This window comes from Danio rerio, chromosome 8, assembly GCF_052040795.2.
Source record: "Danio rerio strain M-AB ecotype USA chromosome 8, GRCz13ab, whole genome shotgun sequence".
In the NCBI taxonomy this organism is placed as follows: Eukaryota; Metazoa; Chordata; class Actinopteri; order Cypriniformes; family Danionidae; genus Danio; species Danio rerio.
In genome coordinates this window covers 22,378,892-22,398,274 of record NC_141028.1, presented here as the reverse complement: position 1 = coordinate 22,398,274, position 19,383 = coordinate 22,378,892, and the positions used below count along the sequence as shown (strand labels likewise).

Here is a 19,383-nt window from a genome sequence, read left to right as displayed (position 1 = left end):
GCCTAGCCTGCTTTACTGAGGTGTAGATGGTTTATATTCACATTGGTTCATTTTTTAACAATAAACCTGTGCTCCCTATATTGTTTACCATGCTACTTTGAATATTTGCTCTGAAATAGCAAGTATGGCTTAGTAATAAGTGTAATTCCTGCACGCCGCTGGCCAACCACCAAGCACAAAATATTGCACATTATGACCATTTTTGTTTGCTACACAACTGAAAACATGCTAGATATAATATAGTTTTCATTCAGAATTGTAGTATTTTAAAGTACTGTAAAGTTTTCTAACTGGCGAATGACATGATCTCGTGGGTTGTCTACAGTCAACTTTAAGGTGCGTGTTTGTGTTTCTGGAGGCCTGACTTTGGACGGCCGGGGTGAAAATAAATAATACTAACAGATAGCATTTTAGCCGATAACCTACTGCACCTTTAATATCGGCTTCTGAAAACATTCTAACTTTATGAAACTAATTGATCATCCTAGTAAGAAAGATTTGTTGAGGCTGTTTAATAAAGGTAACAATGTTTCAAATATTGTTCAAAAGAGACAAAATATTGTTGCAACGGGTAATAATTTAGACTTGCCTGCACATATTTCTTTCCTGTAACTGCAGACTTGCATTTTAGGAATCATCAAGGACCACAGTTTCAGCTAAAAACTTTTTTTTTTACTTCTATTAATAAAAAAACAATAAATCACCAACATTTTCGGAAGGCCAGTGTGATTTTGTAAATCATATCTCATAACATCATCATAACATAATATTTTCGTTTTTAGTTGTACTATTCCTTTAATACAAAACTCACATATGCCATTTGCTCACTTAGCTTAAGACAGGGGTGTCCAAACTCAGTCCTGGAGGGCCGGTGCTCAGCATATTTTAGGTCCAACCCCAATTAAACACACCTGAACCAGCTAATCAAGCTCTTTCTAGGTATACTAAAAAAATCCAACCAGGTGTGTTAAGTTGGAGCTAAACTGTGCAGGGCACCGGCCCTCCAGGACCGAGTTTGGACATCCCTGGCTTAAGATAAATGATCAAAATCTGAATACAGATAGTGCATGTGCTCCTCTGAAAACTAAATCAGAGAGAGAAAAACAGAAATAAACACAAACAACATGACTGTATCAGTTCTCACGACCAAACCAGCAGCTTATGTTCAGTCACCCTCCCTCATCTGCTTTGCTATAAAGAATCCATCCCGGCTCACTTTATATAAGTCAAAAGAGGCTGCCTGGAAAAAAAAACTTTCCAGTGGTTAATGGCCTGTAACAGAGAACACACTGAGCGAGTCCTCAATCAGGTGTCAGGTTACAGTTCAGCAGCCTGGCCTCTTCATCTCCCAGCTAAGGGTTTTTGCAGCATCAATCCACCTGACCACAGATGTGCAAGCATATTCCAGACCAGGGCCAGAAACATGACCTTAATGGTGCAGCAGCAGCAGCAGCCGGGTGATTAAAGCTCTTTGGCTGCTAATGCAAAAATCATAGACAATATCAGGTGTGTTAGTGGGTGAACCCAATAACACTAATATCCACATGTAGAGTACTTAACCTCAGGCAGCTCCAGGTGGACTTCACATGCAATTAAGAGTACTGTAAATTAATTTAGATGAAAAACATCTGCAAAGAATATATTACGCAATTATATTATATAATACTTTGAGTGGGAAAATAATTGTTTATTATTTCCCCTCATGTATTATAATACTACATTTTATGTCTATTTTTTATATCATCCTTTCACAGTCTTTTTTGTATTCTTTATCCTACAATTTTTTTTTAAATATATACTTGCATAAGAGTAAATACAAATGAAAAATAATATATGTACACTATCATTTACAAGCATATTTGAACAGTTTATTATTATTATTATTATTATTATTATTATCATTATTATTAGATATTAATTTTTTTCTTTTTTTTATATTCCCCAAATGATATTTAACAGAGCAAAGAAATTTTTACAGTATGTCTGATAATATTTTTCTTCTGGAGAAAGTCTTATTTGTATTATTTCGGCTAGAATAAAAGCAGTCACTTCAGGGGCATTAATAAGCAAATTAATATCGAAGAAAATCAGCATGTAAGTAATATGGGAATCTTTTGGTCACAGACAACAAACTAAACCAGGGCCCTTATGTACAAAGACTTGCCTTGAATTAATACTAAAACATTGTGTACGGACAAAGCTGTACGTGTGCGTATGCAGTAAAAAATTCAGATGTATGAAACACTGCGAATGCAGAATCCCACACATTTTCTTTTTGAACATCCGAATTGGAGGTGCTCCTATCGGAGGTAATGTAGACCAGAGAAAAACTGTGTTATTTGCAAGTTTGTCCTCCGAAATTATTAACAAAAGAAAAAAATAGAGTGGGATAGTTTAGCTGACGCGGTTAACGCAGAGGGGTCAGAAAGAAATGGACCGATGTAAAGGTGCAATTTAAGAGGAGAACAGCGACGCACCGTCAAAGTGTAGACCGAACAGGCAGGGAAACTAACACTCTTTGAGGAGAGAGTTGCCTCAATTGTGGGCAACACTTTACTGTCTGGAGTAGTATCCATGTCTGTGGAAGACACAGATGTATTACACTTTTACACACTTTGTTAGGGCGGTATAGCAGCACCCCTCTGCTCTCAAGGCAGCGCCACCAGCATTTCAGCAGGTCAATCGCCCGCTCTGCAACTGACGAGTGTGAGAATGGGCATCATTGTATTTCCGCTCTTGGTCAGTTTGTTGGTTGTTAACAGCCACATCTTTAATTGATAATTTTGGTCTCCTAATATGCAGTAAAAATAATTAAGCTCAATAAAAAATTTAGTAAAAAAAAATCTTAGCTGAAATAATATCCAGCTAAATACATCACTCACCAAAAAGCAACCCATCACGCACCCTGCCACCTTGGAGCTTTCGGATTCGACCGATGACAATGTTCTCTAATAAGCCCAACACTGCCATTGCCATAGACTAAGGGTCGTATACATTTGCAAATGCTTTAATATGTTCTAAATCACATAATTGGTAAAAAAATAAATAAATAAATATTGTGTCAATTAACCCATTTTATCAATTATAAATTAATAGCAAAATATTTTCACATGCGTTATTGTGAAACTTTGTAGTGTGCAATTAACATAATTGCCTCTAGGAGTCGCCAATGGAAATAAAACAAACACACAAATACACGTACACCAGACATGAAGTTGGCGCAGACCAACGCACATTCTCACGTTAATTTCATCATTAGTAAATCCAAACGTGAACGTGAAATCTGGTGTACGAAAGGTTTTTGTGTGTACGCAGCATTGATACAAGAGGCCCCTGGACATTAGTAAGAGCTGCCGCAGAACTGTTGCCACACCATTATAGAGATAAAGCTTGAAATCGTAAATTCTGTCAAAAAAAGTAATAAAATCGCAAATAGATATTTTCCAGCTTGTGATTGCCTGCCGGGTGCTTTAAGTTGAGGTGCTATATATATTTTTTTTTTTAGATTCTTTTTATATTTACTGCTGAATTTATGTTATTTATTACTTGATTGTTTAAGCTACCTCACAGAAGCGTTATGTTTGACAAGAGAGTTGTTGAATGTTAAAAGAAGGTCAATTAAAAAAAAGGAACATCCTGGATCTGTTTCTTCACTCTTTTTTTTTTTTTTTTATGTATTATAGAAGTATCGAATGATGATGATTCAAGTGGAAAAAAAACCTTATCGGGACATGCCTAATTATTATTATTATTATTATTATTATTATTATTATAAAGTCTTATGTTCACCAAAACTTTTTATTTATCACAGATACAATAAAAACTGCAATATTGTTAAGCGTTTTTGCCATTTAAAATGACTGTTTCTAATTTATTTCTACATGTTATGTTTATTACATTTTAAAATGACTAAACAAAGCAACTAATGTCTGTGATGGTAAAAATCATTACTGCAGAAACATATTATCATCAATGCTGCGCTATACTTATTTTATTTTTATAAAAACCATGATGCAGTTTTCCAGATTATTTAAACAAATATTAAACATTTTAAAACAAAAGTTTCCAGTTACTGCCCATCAAGCAAACGCATCCCTGCACAATAAAAAAAAGGCTCACATTGGCTTTGCAATGTAAATTCAGTAGAGCAGTGGCTGAGGCAGATAAAACACTACAGACTAAAAGGGCCCTAATGGTTCAATCCAGCTCATGTTACTTGCTCAGAAAACAGGCAGACACAGCGGTGCAGAGCTGCATCTGTTGAGCTGTGATGTAACAGTGGTCAGGCAAACACCGCTCTTTCCTGGAAGAATAGTGAAGGGATCGGACAGATTAAGCACATCAGAAAGTCCATCCAAATCTCTCAGTTTAGGGGAAAGTGTGGGAGGAAAAAAAATTATTGACATAACGCAAAGATGTAAGCCTCTGGTAAACATCTAAACATGCTTGAAATGAAACATTAAGAATTATAAATAAATAAATCCTACAAAATATGCATTTGGATCTCTGGGAACCTCTTCAGAGTTTTCATAGGCCTCGCTAACTGCATCTCTAGTATCAGATTTAATGACATGGAAATTATCTGAAGCAGTTAGTGGATTTAATGCAAACATTTGACACGCAGCCTCGGTTAATGCAAATGGGCATCGTCATGAATCACTGCTATAAACAGGATGCCTAAGGCACTGGCACAGGTTCGTATTGTAAGTGCTGTGCCCTGTGTAAATAAACACAATCAGAGCCCTGTCCCAAAAGCAATGAACAACTCCACCCAAAACCACAGACGTTCCCAAAGAGCATTACATTAGAATGTCCAGATCCCATAGGAGAAAAGTACTATGAGCAAAAACAAACATCAGCAAACTATTCAACAATGAAAATGAACATATGTGTGTGCTAATTCAACAGATACAGTCACAACTCATTTCACTGTTGCAATATTGTGAATTTCCAAGAGAAACTGGTTATAAGTGGAAATTAATTGGATCATGAAAGGGGATAGTTCACAAAAAAAATTCAAACTCTGATCATTTACTCAACCTTCACAAGCGAAGCTATTTTGGGGACAACATTTTACTAAATATCTTCCTTTGTGTTCAAAAAAAAAAAGGATCTCATAAGTGAAACTATAATGGAAAATAAATGATGCATATTGACAATTTGTGTGAACTTTTCCTTAAAAAGTGGTTGCTCATAGGGCTGGGCTGATAAAACGGTATCGGTATTTATTGACTGAACAGCATTGTCAATATCTTTACAAAAAGCTTGGTATAGCGCTATAGTTCAAATAACTTAATATAATATGAAAAATAATAATGTGGTTGAAAATTAAAATGTGTCTGCCGAGCGTGCATCTTTGAAGGAATGCCATTAAGCTTCTGCGTCAAGTGACCGGCGTAACCCACGGCGCAGGCAACGCGAGTGGCTGTGCATTTATACTTCTGCGCGCTGTCTCTGTTGGTCTGCATTAACACTTCCGAAACGCTAGTTGGCAGTGAGGTGTAAATGTTCCTCTGTGTCGAGTTTCTTCTCTTCTGTTTTGCTTTTCCTGAACACTTCCGGGATGTACAAGTGGCTCAAACTCGGCTCGAACCGGCGGACGTGCAACAACTTTAACTATGAGGTAAACACAAAACAAAACTTTCAATCCGGAGCTCCTTCACGGGACTCCACACTTGTAAACAATCGCTCGCGCCATTCGCGCGGCTCTCGGTCCCACCCAGACTCGTCAGCGCTACCAAGCCGACAAATCACAGAGCTTACGCTACGCGTCGTTGCGACGTGTAGTTACATTTTTTGAGAGGTGCACATCAGTGACGGCGATGGCCACGGCGAAGGGCTATGCGTCAGCGCCGTAGCATACGCCGACGTTTGACGCAGAAGTATAAATCAGCCTTAAACAGGGAGTGACCCACACATAGTGTGCAAGCGGCACACACGTGACGCGCTCGCATTTTCCAGGCAAACATCGTAAACATCTCAAAAATTAGACTAATTACCTCAGACAAACACAGTGCATCCAAACACTGCAGTGCTTTTTAATTCTCTTCATAATTAAAAACATGTATCGGAACCGCAGCAATGAAATCATGCACCATGCACTTTTCATGTGCTTTTAGACTCCATACGTGAACTAGGGTTGGGCCGATAGACGATGCCATCGTCCATCGCCGATGGCCAATAGACAACACGATGCTGAGCCGACATCACCGATCCTTCGCCCTGCCCTCATCGCAAACCCGCTCATAAAAAATACACACTTCTGCCCTATTTAAACTGATACGTCTTAGTATTAAAATGCCATTTTAGAACAAAAATGATCCACATCCACACTGTTTTACCTAGCATTTCTGAAAAGCCCTCCATCCACTGAAAACGCACATCACCTGACCACAAACAAACACAAACAAAGACACAGCCACACACAAAGCCACACACTGTCATGCGCTCCTCTGAGATCCAGAGAGCAGTGCACATCAGACAGTTTATTAGGGATGTATTGCTGGAACGCGTCTCACTATAGTTGTTAAACATGATATTCAGACATCCCAAGTCTCCCAGAAGATCTGGAAGTCTCACATTAAACATTGTACGATGCCAAACTGGTTGACATTGCCCAACCCTAACGTGAACAGACTCTGGTTGGGTTTCGTCTGTGTCACCTTAGGTCAGGGTATTAACACAAGCGAAAATGAGGGCTGTGACAAGCAGCAGTGAGGAGATTGTAAATACAAAAGGATGCAAGGATGTCGCCAGAGTGGCTTTTTGGTTTCTTTTCTTATGCAACACAGTCACAAGGACTTCATCTGAAAAATGTTTCAGCATAGTGGTAATGTAGTCATTCAACTTCACAATTTGTTAGGTATTTAAATAAGGATGGTTGGTTACTTTACTTGAAAGCTCAGATTTGATTATCATAATTTGATTTGTTTAGAGTTCGATCTTTACCTTATACCCTTTTATTTATCACACGTAGGAGTCTCTTTAACTCTTTTGCTTGTTTTATTATAAGATATTGTTTTTTAATAAGATATAAGAGGCCTAGGAACATTGGTAGAAAAGGAAATGTTATTTAATCATTCATTAATAGTCCATAATAAAACCAAAAATTCGTATTTTAATAACTAGTGTGACATTCATCCAAAAATGAAAACTTGCTGTTTATTTACACACCCTCAGACCATCCAAGTTGAGTTTTCACTTTAGTAGAAGCTTTTTGGCTGAAACTGTGGTCCTTGGTGATTCATAAAGTGCAATTCAGTGGCTACAGCCACTTTAAAAGTTAAAAAAGACAGCTAAACAAATGAATACCAGTAGCTCCTGTCAAGAAACTGAGATCTTGTGAAGCTAACAGGCTTGGAAGCATTCACAACAGCCATGCATCAGCTCACCTGTGTGCGACCTGTGAAGCTGGATGTGTCGTAAACACATCCAGCTTCCTGCATAGATCAATTGTTTCACTTCATAGGACCTTAGGTCATTGTAAGGTGCATATGTTTGGACTCTCAAAGTGCACAGAGCACAGTTTTAACTAAAAACCTTGTTCTGTTGAAGAAAACACATTGAATGGCCGGAGGGTGACTAAATAAAGAGTGGATTTTCTTTTTTGAGTGAACAACCTCATTAATGTGGCCACATGTACTGCTGCTTTGCCATAACTTCAGCATAACTTTTCTTAAAATAAAAAAATAAAAATTGAAACAGTATGTTCAAGTTAGTGCCCTAACCATGTAGTATAAATATATGGAGAACTCCTAAACAAATGTTTTTTTATAGAATGTCAGAAATAATGACCATATTGGTAAAAAACAAAAACAAAAAAAGTTTATAAATGTAACTTTTGTTACTAGTTTATCGAGACGGATTATTGGTGATTGGATGGGTGCTGGCCTGATAGGGTAGCTTCACACGTACATAAGAAAATTGAGATCTGTTTAAACGATTTAAAACCTACATCACCATATTGCCTTGCAGTGAATTTAAGAGGTTTTAAGGCCTAACATTTTGTTTTGAAATTTAAGACATTTTAAGACTTTAGGACCCAGCGGACACCCTGTTTTCAAGCCTATTTGCTTCAGTCTCCCCTGATTGTATTGTATATAACAACAAACAGCCTATATATGTGCAGTAACTAAAGACATCAATGGGTCAAAATCAGTTCCTCTTCAATTTACTCAAAGCGAACATGAAAAAATCATCTAGGCACGCAAGAGAGAGAGGGGATAACCACGAAAAGCATTTGTACAAATTGAAGCTTTGATGTCATTACAAACCTTGAGTGATGATACTAAGCAAATCCACTGCGCAGAAATAATTCAAGAGGCCATGATGTAATTTTAATGTGACACTCAGTGTCTTTACACTCATGCCATTATGAAACGCACATAATCCAAAAAAAAAAAAAAATGACTGTAAGAGGTTGTTAATCCTTTGTCAGTCACTTGTAATCGATGATATCATCTGCTGCATTAGAGGACTTTATTACTTTATAACATGGAGGATAAAGTATCACTGGCTACAAACATTACTCAATTATAAATACATTTGACGCAAGTTGTTTTACGATGAGCTAAAAAATGTAGGTTGTGTTTTCCAGCTTTTGCAATTATCCAATGATCAGTAAAAATGGTGATCTATGAGCTGCATTATAGTTTATAATATCAAAGATGAAACAAGTCATGGTTGGCGAGTGGACTGATTTTAAGCAGTTAGTTATTTACTGCTCTGAAGTAACCTACAATTAGTGAGAAAATCCACATAATGACCTTCAAAAAGAATCATACATAATCTGTACCCTGGTAACAAGCCTTGCTGTTTACATGTGTTGACATTATCAAAGAACTTACCATGTGGGATAAATCTGAAATGATCTTGAACTAACTAGAGATGAGAATGAGCAAGAGACGTTTGAGAAGGTGCATTTAAAAAAATAATAAAAAAATCACTTAAATGTGCCAGCAAACTAAATGAACTAGCACACTCAGGCCCCAAGGAGAATCCGCGATGCCAATTGTTCAAGCATGTTTTGATGAGGTGTTGGAAAAGCCAGGTGGGGATCCATCATTATTGCTGACATGGACTAAAGAGGGCAGGTTGCACAGCCAGCAATTCACAGAATGAGAATGCTACAGATACATAAAAATCTAAATTAGTCTGCACTTTATTTTCTGGAATACTGCATTACCATCTTGCCTTCAATTAGAAATGCACAAAACTGCATATACTCAAAACCCCTGAGTTGCCTAAATTACAAGACTAATCTTCTACTTATTGCAATATTTATTCACTTACAAATTTGTTTACTTATTTTAATTACATTTTTATATCTATTGAATTGTATTATTTATTTATTTATTTTATTTTTAACAGTATTTTATGTTAATATTTTTTTATTTATTACATTCTTTTGTTTCATTTAATTATCTGCAAGTTTCTTTTTTTACTATTAAGTGTTAATCCTATTTTTTTGTCACTTCTGGCTCTAAAACCCCCTGCTAACATGCACTGATGACCCTCATACAGTAACAAAAAAATTTAAACACAGTTAAAGTACAATGTCTCATGTCAAATGTAAAAAATAAAACACACAAGAAAAGAGGTTCCATTCCAAACACTCAAAACTAAAGAAAATCCATGATATTTCAGCCACAAACTGCGCCTTTGGTCTGAAGCAATTACGGGCAAAAGGTGTCGAAGAGTCTGGGTAGGACAGAAACAGCTGGTCTGTGTCCCAGTCCTTCAAGCCCTTGATTTGAGCTCAGATTTCCAAGTCCCAGATGGAGGGAGAACAGCTGCAGAGGCCATACAGCAGAGCTTCATACACAGACTGGTACCACTGTCACTAGTATGAGCAGCCAGAGGGAGATGAGCAAGGATTCCAGAGCGGGCCGTCATTCACACTGCAGTCGAGGAGCATATGTGACAGGCCTAATCTACTCTGATTAAATCAATCTTCTGCTTACTGACAGGACATTACGGTCAACTCGGTGCAGATTCTTCTTGATACATCTACCATTAACATCTTATTTGATTCTTCAAAGACACACGCATGCATGAACTTGAAATTAAATGGAGTGATTATTGAACCAAAAACATTACATGTTCAGAACAAGGAACAAGCATGTTCAGAACAAGAGACAAAAAGGGGCAACAAAAATATTTTTATAGAAGTATTTGTTAATCATTTTCTACAAAATTTAAAAGAAATGTAGGGTTGGGCTATAGAAAATGCTAATTTTATTAAAAAAAATTAAGATAATCTGTGTATACCTAGATGAATTATAAGAGTTTGGAATACATGCAAATGGCAATACAATGAAATCAAACATACCATGAGCCTCAGAAAAAAACAATATGTAGCTCATGGTCATTAATATGTACGCCCTAGGCTGTTTAATTGGCCACAATGTTTCCTACTAGGATTACAAGGATCTTTTTCCTCCCTTATTTATTGTATATTAAACTTGCCATGTATGTGGGACTCATAAAAAAAATGACAGAGGCTGGCTTAATATTGTTTGACAAAAAATAAAAAAAGTAAAATAAAAAGGGCAGTAGGCTATATCACACCTGCAGATTAACAAACGCACATCAATCAAAAAAATACAGTGGTTCTCAACTCCGGTCCTCGAACTCCAGCACTTTAAGTATTTTGCCTATATCTCTAATATAACACACCTAATTCAGATGGTTGATTAGAGCTCAATGAATAAACTGATGTAAAGGGTCCCATTTGTTGAACAGGAAACCTTTACATCAGAATTATTGTTCAGGGATTTGTGCTATGCTGCAAATTGTGTGTTTACAAATGAAACTCACTAGAAATTGTGAAATAATATATCTTTATAAATAAACACGACTTAAATTGACATACTGCAGTGCACATATAGTGAGGCAAATTTAAAACATTTGATGCATGTTGCTCATGCTAGTGGCATAGACGAAATGGTTAATGTTTTAGCATGGAAATGAAATAATTACTTTAGAATATAACATCTACATTAAATTATAAGTCAATTAAAAACATTAATGTAAACTAATTATCAGTGTTGAACAGGGGGAGCCCTAGTCCATAATTTGTGAAAAAGAATGAACAAATACATGATTCTAATCTAGCATTAAAAAATATTTAAAAATCAACTGATCCAAAGATTATGCTGTGGGATATTACATCTCATTTAATGTAATACAATGTTTTTGAAAGTTAAAGGTCTGCAAATTTCAAAGATCAAAGTGCACACAAAGAGGAGTCTGGCAAAATAAAGAACTGCCTGGAACGAGTCATCTGTAATTCCAGTCTTGTTTCCTGCGCAAACCAATGTAGGTTTGTAAATATTTGCATAATGTAAACCTATGGTCTTAAATACACACAGATGAGTTGGACACTGCAGACAAACACAAATAGATTATGCGTTTGTAAGTACGTTAAAAAAACAACAATGTATATACAATTTTTTTTGTTTTATATAGATATGTACTTATGTCATACAATAAGGCTGGCTTTATTTTCATCCATTCAAACATTTACAAGTAGGGTGTATATCAGGAATGGTTGGTGGGGTTCATTGTGTGTGTGTGCACGAGTGTTAAATAGTTCTGTCAGCTGGTTCTTTTTTAATCAGGAACCAGATTTCAGTTTTTAAAACTTTTTATGTCTGTAGAAAACAATAAAAACAAACAAATAAAACAAAATGCTTGTTTAGTTGTCTATCCTTGTGTAGTTTGTCTAGATCAGGCAGTGCAAATCTTTAAGTTTTAAGTTTTAAAAAATCAGATCATTGAATTAGCAATCATCTTAGTATCTTCACAAATATATGGCATGACATAAATGTAAAGGGGGGTGGTGTGTAAATAAACAATAATAGATTGAGATTAGTTTTTGGCATCTTCAGTATTATGTCATATTAATTTTGCGCCATGAATTTGAACTTAAAGGGCCATGAAACCCCCTCGTTTCAGCAGGGTGTTTTCACACCTCTACTTTGGAAAAAAGTCAGAAAAGTGGGCGTGTCCAGCTTTGTTTAGGGGGGAGTGTCAGAGGAAGAAAAGAGGCTTGGTGTGGGAGTGTCTATTTGGGCGAGCTGAATTTCAGAGTCAAAACACACATCCACAGCGGACAGTGACTGTGTTTACATGGACATCTGTAGTCGAATTATTTGCCAAATTATTAAATGGTGGACTTTAACTGCAGTTTGGCTCTTTTATTCAGGGAATTCATTCATGTCCCTCGCGACAAACGAGATATTTGATTCGAGGAACTGCTCTAAGCGTGTATTTTCATGCAATGTTTGATACCGCACGGCGAATGAGAGAAAAAAAACTCAGCATTTCCCGGAAACTTAGATGCACTCGGCAGGTAGCGTCAGAAAGCCGCGTGTGTTATTCCGGTCACAAAATCCAACACAAGGTTATAGTTTGGTTGTAGTGCTAACTTGTTTACACTCGGTGCAATAGTTTTTTCGATACGAATAAAATATGAACTGAAACAAAGAGCACTGGTCGCTCACTTACCAAATCTGTAAAGACAGGACAATCCACAGCAACTAGAGCTGCGTCTTTATTAAGAGGAGACTACAAGCGAATCCGGATCTCAGCGTTTGCAGATGAGAACAGCTCTCAGGTAAACAATAATCCTCCTTAGACACGTAAGTTATTGTTGTCGAGCGTCGCGTACACTGTTAATCCACAAGTGACGCCAGCTGCGCTCTCACAGACAGAAAATAAAAACAAAACTTAACGGCAGCAAACTATAAAAGCAACACTTCACGCTTGTTTTGCCAACACAACGTGGCGTCTCTGTCGTCTAAACAGTGACAGTAATGAATATTAATGAAGTTGCACAATAGAGAGCGCTGATTGGTTTGAACCAAGCCTTACTCATGCATTAATGCAACACACTGTAAGACGTAATAAGACACACTCTGGCATAGACACCCAGTCTGCACGCTGGAATACAACACTATTATGTCATGGCCGTGACGCAACTTCAAAAATTCGTTTCAAACCGGAAGTACGAATTTGCTTGAAATAACGCAAAAACAACCAATTTACAATTTTAAGTGAAATATATTTGTCCTAATGGTGTTTTTAGCAGTGTGGGACACATATACGACTGTCAACAGCTCAAAAAATGTGTTTTGGTGTTTCGTGACCCTTTAAGCAAAAATCTATTTATTCACACTGTAAAATAACTGTTTAAATAACCCTTAAAATAACTAAATTAACCCTTGAGGGATGAAAATATCCTTCAGCTGTGAGTTTCACTTTTTCTTAGCACCCCGGCTACTGTCAATCATGAGAGGGAAGCCAGCAATCCCAGCAAAAAAGATCCAGTGCTTCATTATTAAGCAAGTGCTAATGGACATCATGACAAAACCGATGTTCTTGCCTAGAGATTGTGCCAGTTTATCAGTTTTCCCTGCTAAAATGCTAACCGTTTCACACATTTCCTAGTCTTGAATGATAAAAGGACTAACCAGAAATGAGATTAGGAAATAAATATGGGTGGGGCTTAAGACTCCAGTTGCAAAAAAGAAATCAACCAACCATCACAAATATCCATGGACACATGTAGCCAGAGCTCTTGTATTACAACAAGGTAGCTGTTTGGAAGCTGTCATACATGTATTACACAACTGGAATCCCCAGCACAAATGTGTGCGAGGAAGAGAGAGAGAAAGAGAGAAACTACGTAGTGTTTCCACTCCTCTGTTCTGTTCTGGGTCCCTGGTGAGCCTCTCAGTGTGGACTGACTGGAGCACTGTGTCGACAAGAACCAGGGAACAAAGAGAACCTTTCATCAGCTTTATTCTCTCTCTAACTACTGTTGTTTCTCCAACTCTCCTCCTCTCTTTTTTCCCCTTCTCTTACTCTTGCTGTTCTAGTGATTTCGTCAGAGGGCAAAGCCTGACTGTGACTCTTTTCTTTCTTGTAGGCTAGAAAACTGCGATAGAGGAGTTCACCTTTGCCCCAGGTGCAGCTGCCACAGGGGAAAAACTGTAGTGCAAACTGTACTCAAGAAACTTTTTAACACTGATTATTTGGCAACACATGGTGAATGTTGAGTAAATAAAAAATACTGACACTAGAGTGGGTAAGTGGGGCTCTTATTGTTATAAATGTACAAGACTAAAAACGTAGTTCAAGCAAATCTTCAATTAGCAGCAGCAAATGTCAACAGTTAAGGCAGTTAATTTTCAACTTGCATCAAATGCCTGCCATGATGATCAAACAACTAGAATGTTTAACTGATGGTACTGACTTGTGGTAAACTTATTAAACCAGCAGAAGGCAGCTGGTGAGAACTGTGGGTGTGTTGAGGTTTCAGCAATCTGTGAAAAACAGACATGCAACATAAAAACTTTCTGCCTGTTTAGACTTCTACACTGAAATTATTTTATTAAAGGGGTGGTCCACTATGATATCATATTTTAAACTTTAATTGATGTGTAATGTAGCTGTTTGAACATAAATAACATCTCTAAATGTAATATGCTCAAAGTTCAATGCAAAGGGAGACGTTGGCTTTTACAGAGTAAGCTTAGCAAAGCCTACAGCGAATGAAATTTGGGGACTACAAAAAAATACATCCGGGTTAATGAGATCATAAACCCTGCAGGTTACGCACATACACCATGCTCAGTGAAGGGGCATGGCCAAAGGCACTTTAATGTTATAGTGAAGAAAGCTTAAAGGCCGTCCAAACACTGCTATTTCCACAGAGCTTGTTCTGTGCTTGTTCTGCAGCTTTCTGTGCATTCTATATCTCAAATATTGAACTCACAAAAGATATATGAACATTTCGTATTACATAAGTATGCTTATAACCTGTATATATATATGAAAAACACTTGTCAGGTTTTATTTTAGAGAGCAGGCATGAGGTTCAGCTGTGTCCTTTTCATTTTCTGTCTGTTTCAGGCTCAATCTGCTAACAGTTACACTGACTGACAGTATTTACATAACCGCCATGACACTTCCTGGTGATGTGGAGTCTATCAGCAAAGCTCATTATGTTAGCTGACCAATCATAGCCCCTTGACGGTGGGCTTTTGGAGAAACCAGGAAATATGATAATCGTTTTTATGTTAGACAAAGTAGCTGTATATAAAGTAAGATATATTAAAAATACTGTGCTTTTTTTGTGAAGCATTCATTCATTGCTTTGCCCCCCATAAACACAACAAAGCCCTAACAATACACCCTGAACCATCCCTTTAAGATTTTTTATAACATGGAGAAAAGACTTTTATTAAGCAAACATGCATTAACTTTATCAAAAGTAACACACTCTTACTTTAATAACTAAATATTTGACATGAACTTTCTATTTAGTCACTTACCTTTGTGAATATAACTGTTCTCAACACTATAAAAAATGTTTCTTCATAATACATTCTTAGTAAATTAAACATGCTAAAATATAACAATTTTTTAAAACTGTAAGGGCTGGGCGATTCCTCGAAAAATAAGCGAAATTAACATTCTGAAGCTAAAATTGTTTAAAATTTTCCAGATTGATTTTTTCAATTACTTTCTCTACCACATTTGGAGTCACATGACCCGGCTCTGTAAAGCCTGATTTATACTTCTACAGTGAATGCATGGGTATGGTCCGGTGCAGCCTTCAAAGGGTCACATACCAGTGCACCTCTCGAAAATAAATTTAACTACATGTAGCACATTTGCATTACATTGACGATGATTTGAACCTGCCTCAGAGATGCCTTGAGATGGCATATTTTTTATTACAATAAAATTAATATTTACATTAAAATATTTGCTTACAGAAGATGCAAGAATTGCACTGTTTAAAATATTATATACAGGATATACTATAATGGTTTTATTTAGAAGAGATACCGCTTATTTTATTATTTTACTTTTGAAAACATTTTTTAAAAAAAAGAAATTTTCCAAAAGTGCAAGTTATTTGTTTATAAGAAAAAAAAGTGACTGTTGGTTTTGGGCAATGTGTGTTTTAATTTCAGTTGTTCAACGTTGATGTTCAATGGGTAGTAGATAGTGTGTTAAAGTTATTTTAAAATCAAGTAATGCACCGTTCATTCAGAAATCTCCCTTCATTCAGAAGCATATTCACTGTACAAAACCTGTCAGTAATCGATGGGGCCAAAATAAGCAAATAACATAATTATTCATTAATCTTAATAATAAATTGTTCAATTAATTGATATTTTGATTTTAGGTAATATTTTAATATTTATTTAAAAATATATTTTAAATAATATTTCACATTTACTAGTCTGCATAAGATACTACTTTCAGAACCTGAAAGGCAAGGCGTTAGTAGGTAATATTGAGCTAATATCTAAAGGTTAATACTTAGCTTCCTATTAGCTATACTCCCCAACCCTTTTCAAGTTATGTTATAGCTAAAAAACAAACAGAAAATTGACAGAAATGCAGCGTCATCGGGTGAATCGTTCCACTAAATTATTTTATCCTTAAAATGACAGTGCTTGACTTCACATTGAGCAGTTAAAAAGCACTCTGATAGGCAACAATGCAAAGATAATGAAGCCCTATGACGTTACTAATGCAAAGATAATCATATCCTTCACTGGAGGATCCGGAGAGGAGGGCGACTAAGTGTGCAAACGCCATCTATGACAATCCCTTTTCTCATGGTGCAAAGTTACTCGACGGTCATTTCCCAGCAAACAGGACCTCCCATTAACAGCTTAAAATGATCCCTATAAAACTCCCATCAAATAATAAAGCACAACATTGACTTTAAATAGCACTGGACTTTGAGCTTCTGTTTGGGTGTAGCACAAACTGGAGTTTCAAATATCTTTTGTGCAGTATATGAAATCAAGCACAGCTCCACGAACAAAACTATTTGAAGAAATCCAGTTTGCCATGACAGTCCCTGGGGTGGCAAAATCTCTTCACACATCTGAGAGAAGCGTCCCAGGATGAAAATGGATTTTGGACGCCGATTTCCTCAAAGGCCCTTGTCATGTTTACTCATGTTTTCGAGGCCAAACTGAGCCCACAGAGAGTGTGAAGAGTTACGTCATAATGATCACTCATTGCAAGGTCAGCCAATAGATTCCTGCAAGGTATGGATAAACAATTTGCTTGCAACTCATTTGCATGTATCATAGTGGCCCAAAAAAGCCTAAACGTACTTCAGGTTATCTAACATTTCACTCTGCATAGAGAAAAGGCTTTTAACCTTACGCTGACAGTCAGCCAAAGGTAGCAAAACGTAAAAAAATATAATTGGTTTCTTGCAAATGAAAACTCCATAATGCCAGCCATCAATAAACGTCTTATTTGCTCATTAAGAGGAAATAAAAATTGAGTAAATGTCAACAAACAGTCATGATTTATTGCACTTTCTGAATGTTAAACAGGGTGCGTGCGTCTGTGCGCTTTTCTCATTAGATATTATCCAAATATGTTTCTGAAGTTATAATAGCTATGTTAAAAGTAACTTGTAAAGATATATGAGGACTGATCATCTGAGCGATGTGATTTGGAAAGGAGACGATGTTAAAGGGATAGTCTGCACAAAAACTGAAATTTGCAGTACATTTTCTAACCCCTCAGTCCTTTAAATTCTGCATACCTGGTACTGAGTCCGTGACCTCATTTACTTCCGCATTCTTTAAAATTTAAAGCTCCCAACTGGCCCAATGCTGCCATTACTATGCCTTGATTATGATCGAGACATTGTTCTTTTTACATAGGACCACCTAAATTAATTACAGCAACCTAGACCCGTCTGATTCAGGCTCAATCTGCTAACAGTTACACTGACTGACAGTATTTACATAACCGCCATGACACTTCCTGTTGATGTGGAGTCCGTGACTGGGTCTGTGACATCATTTACTTCTGCATTCTTTACAATTTAAAGCTCCATACTGGACCAATACTGCCATAAGTGGTTCCATTTTCTCATCAGTTATAGAATAACTTTTGCACAGGATTATGATCAAGACATTTTTCTTTTTTCAGAGGACCATCAAAATCAATTTAATTAAATTTGAGTTTACAAAAAAAGCGCCTCATTTTTTGGGGGGATTTATTGTAACACAGACAACATGTACAATTATTTTAATAATTTTCAACAGTGTTTTATGAAAATCAAAAGTGTTTTCTTTAAAAATGATACCAAAATTTTGCATTTACACCTCTGCATATGGATTTGGGAAGCTTTTCAGAAATATTAAGATGGTGTGCCTTCGATACTGATTTCATCCCTAACCAAATAGATGAGGAATTTCCAACTACTACACTTTTTTGACAAGGGTATCCAAACTTTTGAATTTTTTAAAGCAAAAATATGGGTTAAGTCAAAGTGACTTTTATAGATACCTTCAAGTAAACATTATATTAATGGTAAAATTAAACCAGAAATATTTAAAGTTGCAGCGACAGGAATACTAAATGTGTTTTTATCAGTGGGCAAGGCCCAACCAATCATGTAAAAAGATCATTTCAAAATGATATAAGGGATTTTGCAAATCTGTACCAGACAATACACTATATGTTAAAGATAAATGGAAGGAAATCTGAAAATTTCAGATGAGGATTTGGGAAATATTTGTAAAACTCAAAGGAAGTGTACCAGCTCAGGCATGTGGAGAGAATTCTGTTGGAAGAATGTTCTAAGGTTTTTTATCACACCGTCACCGAAAATACATAGAGAAAAAGAGTTCTGGCTGCGGTAGAATGTGTGGGGGAAAACTATTCACTATCATGTTTTTTGGGATTGTCAGAAATTAACCCCATACTGGAAAGAGATTAAAATACATTTAGATGCCATTTTTGAAGCAAAGATTGCCTTCACTTGTGAATCTTTATATTTAGGTAATATAAATTTAGATGGATGGATTAATAAAGAAAAGAAACTGTTATTCTTTTGGCAGCTAGTAAAAAAGTAATAAAAAAAAAGGTTAGAGTCACTTACATTTAAAGAATGGATTGATACAGTTTACACAATATACGTCATGGATCTTTTTCATTAAGAACACATGGACCTATAAATTGCCTGAGAGTGAATAAATTAAAGCGGTAGTTAACCCAAAACTGAAATTTCTGTCATCATTTACTCGCCCTTCACTTGTTCCAAACCTATTTGTCTGTCTTTCATCTGTTCACACAAAAGAAGATATTTTGATGAAAAATCCCATTGGCAGTATTTGTTTTTCCTACTATTCAAGTCATCGGTTACAGTTTTTTCAACTCTCTTCAAAATAGGTTCTTCAGTGTTCAGCAAAATAAAAAAAATTAAAACCACTTGAGGGTGAGAACATACCACAGCTACATTTTTGTGTGAACTATCCCTTTAACTGCTAATGAGGTATGAGGGTTAATTGTCATCCCATCCCATACAAAATCGCCACATTT

The 19,383-nt window shown here is 36.4% G+C and overlaps 1 protein-coding gene and 1 long non-coding RNA gene across 9 annotated transcripts in view; both read right to left on the bottom strand.

Annotated features, from left to right (window-relative positions):
- The window catches only part of csnk1g2b (casein kinase 1, gamma 2b), a 64,285-nt gene that overhangs the window by 34,956 nt on the left and 9,946 nt on the right, over positions 1 to 19,383 (bottom strand). The gene's annotated exons all lie outside the window — the stretch shown is intronic.
- LOC141375620 (uncharacterized) lies at positions 9,385 to 18,386 on the bottom strand. Its single transcript, XR_015497812.1, has 3 exons — positions 13,152 to 18,386; positions 10,857 to 11,927; positions 9,385 to 10,569 (listed from the first exon to the last, which is right to left on the bottom strand). It is a non-coding gene; the product is annotated as an uncharacterized LOC141375620 (long non-coding RNA).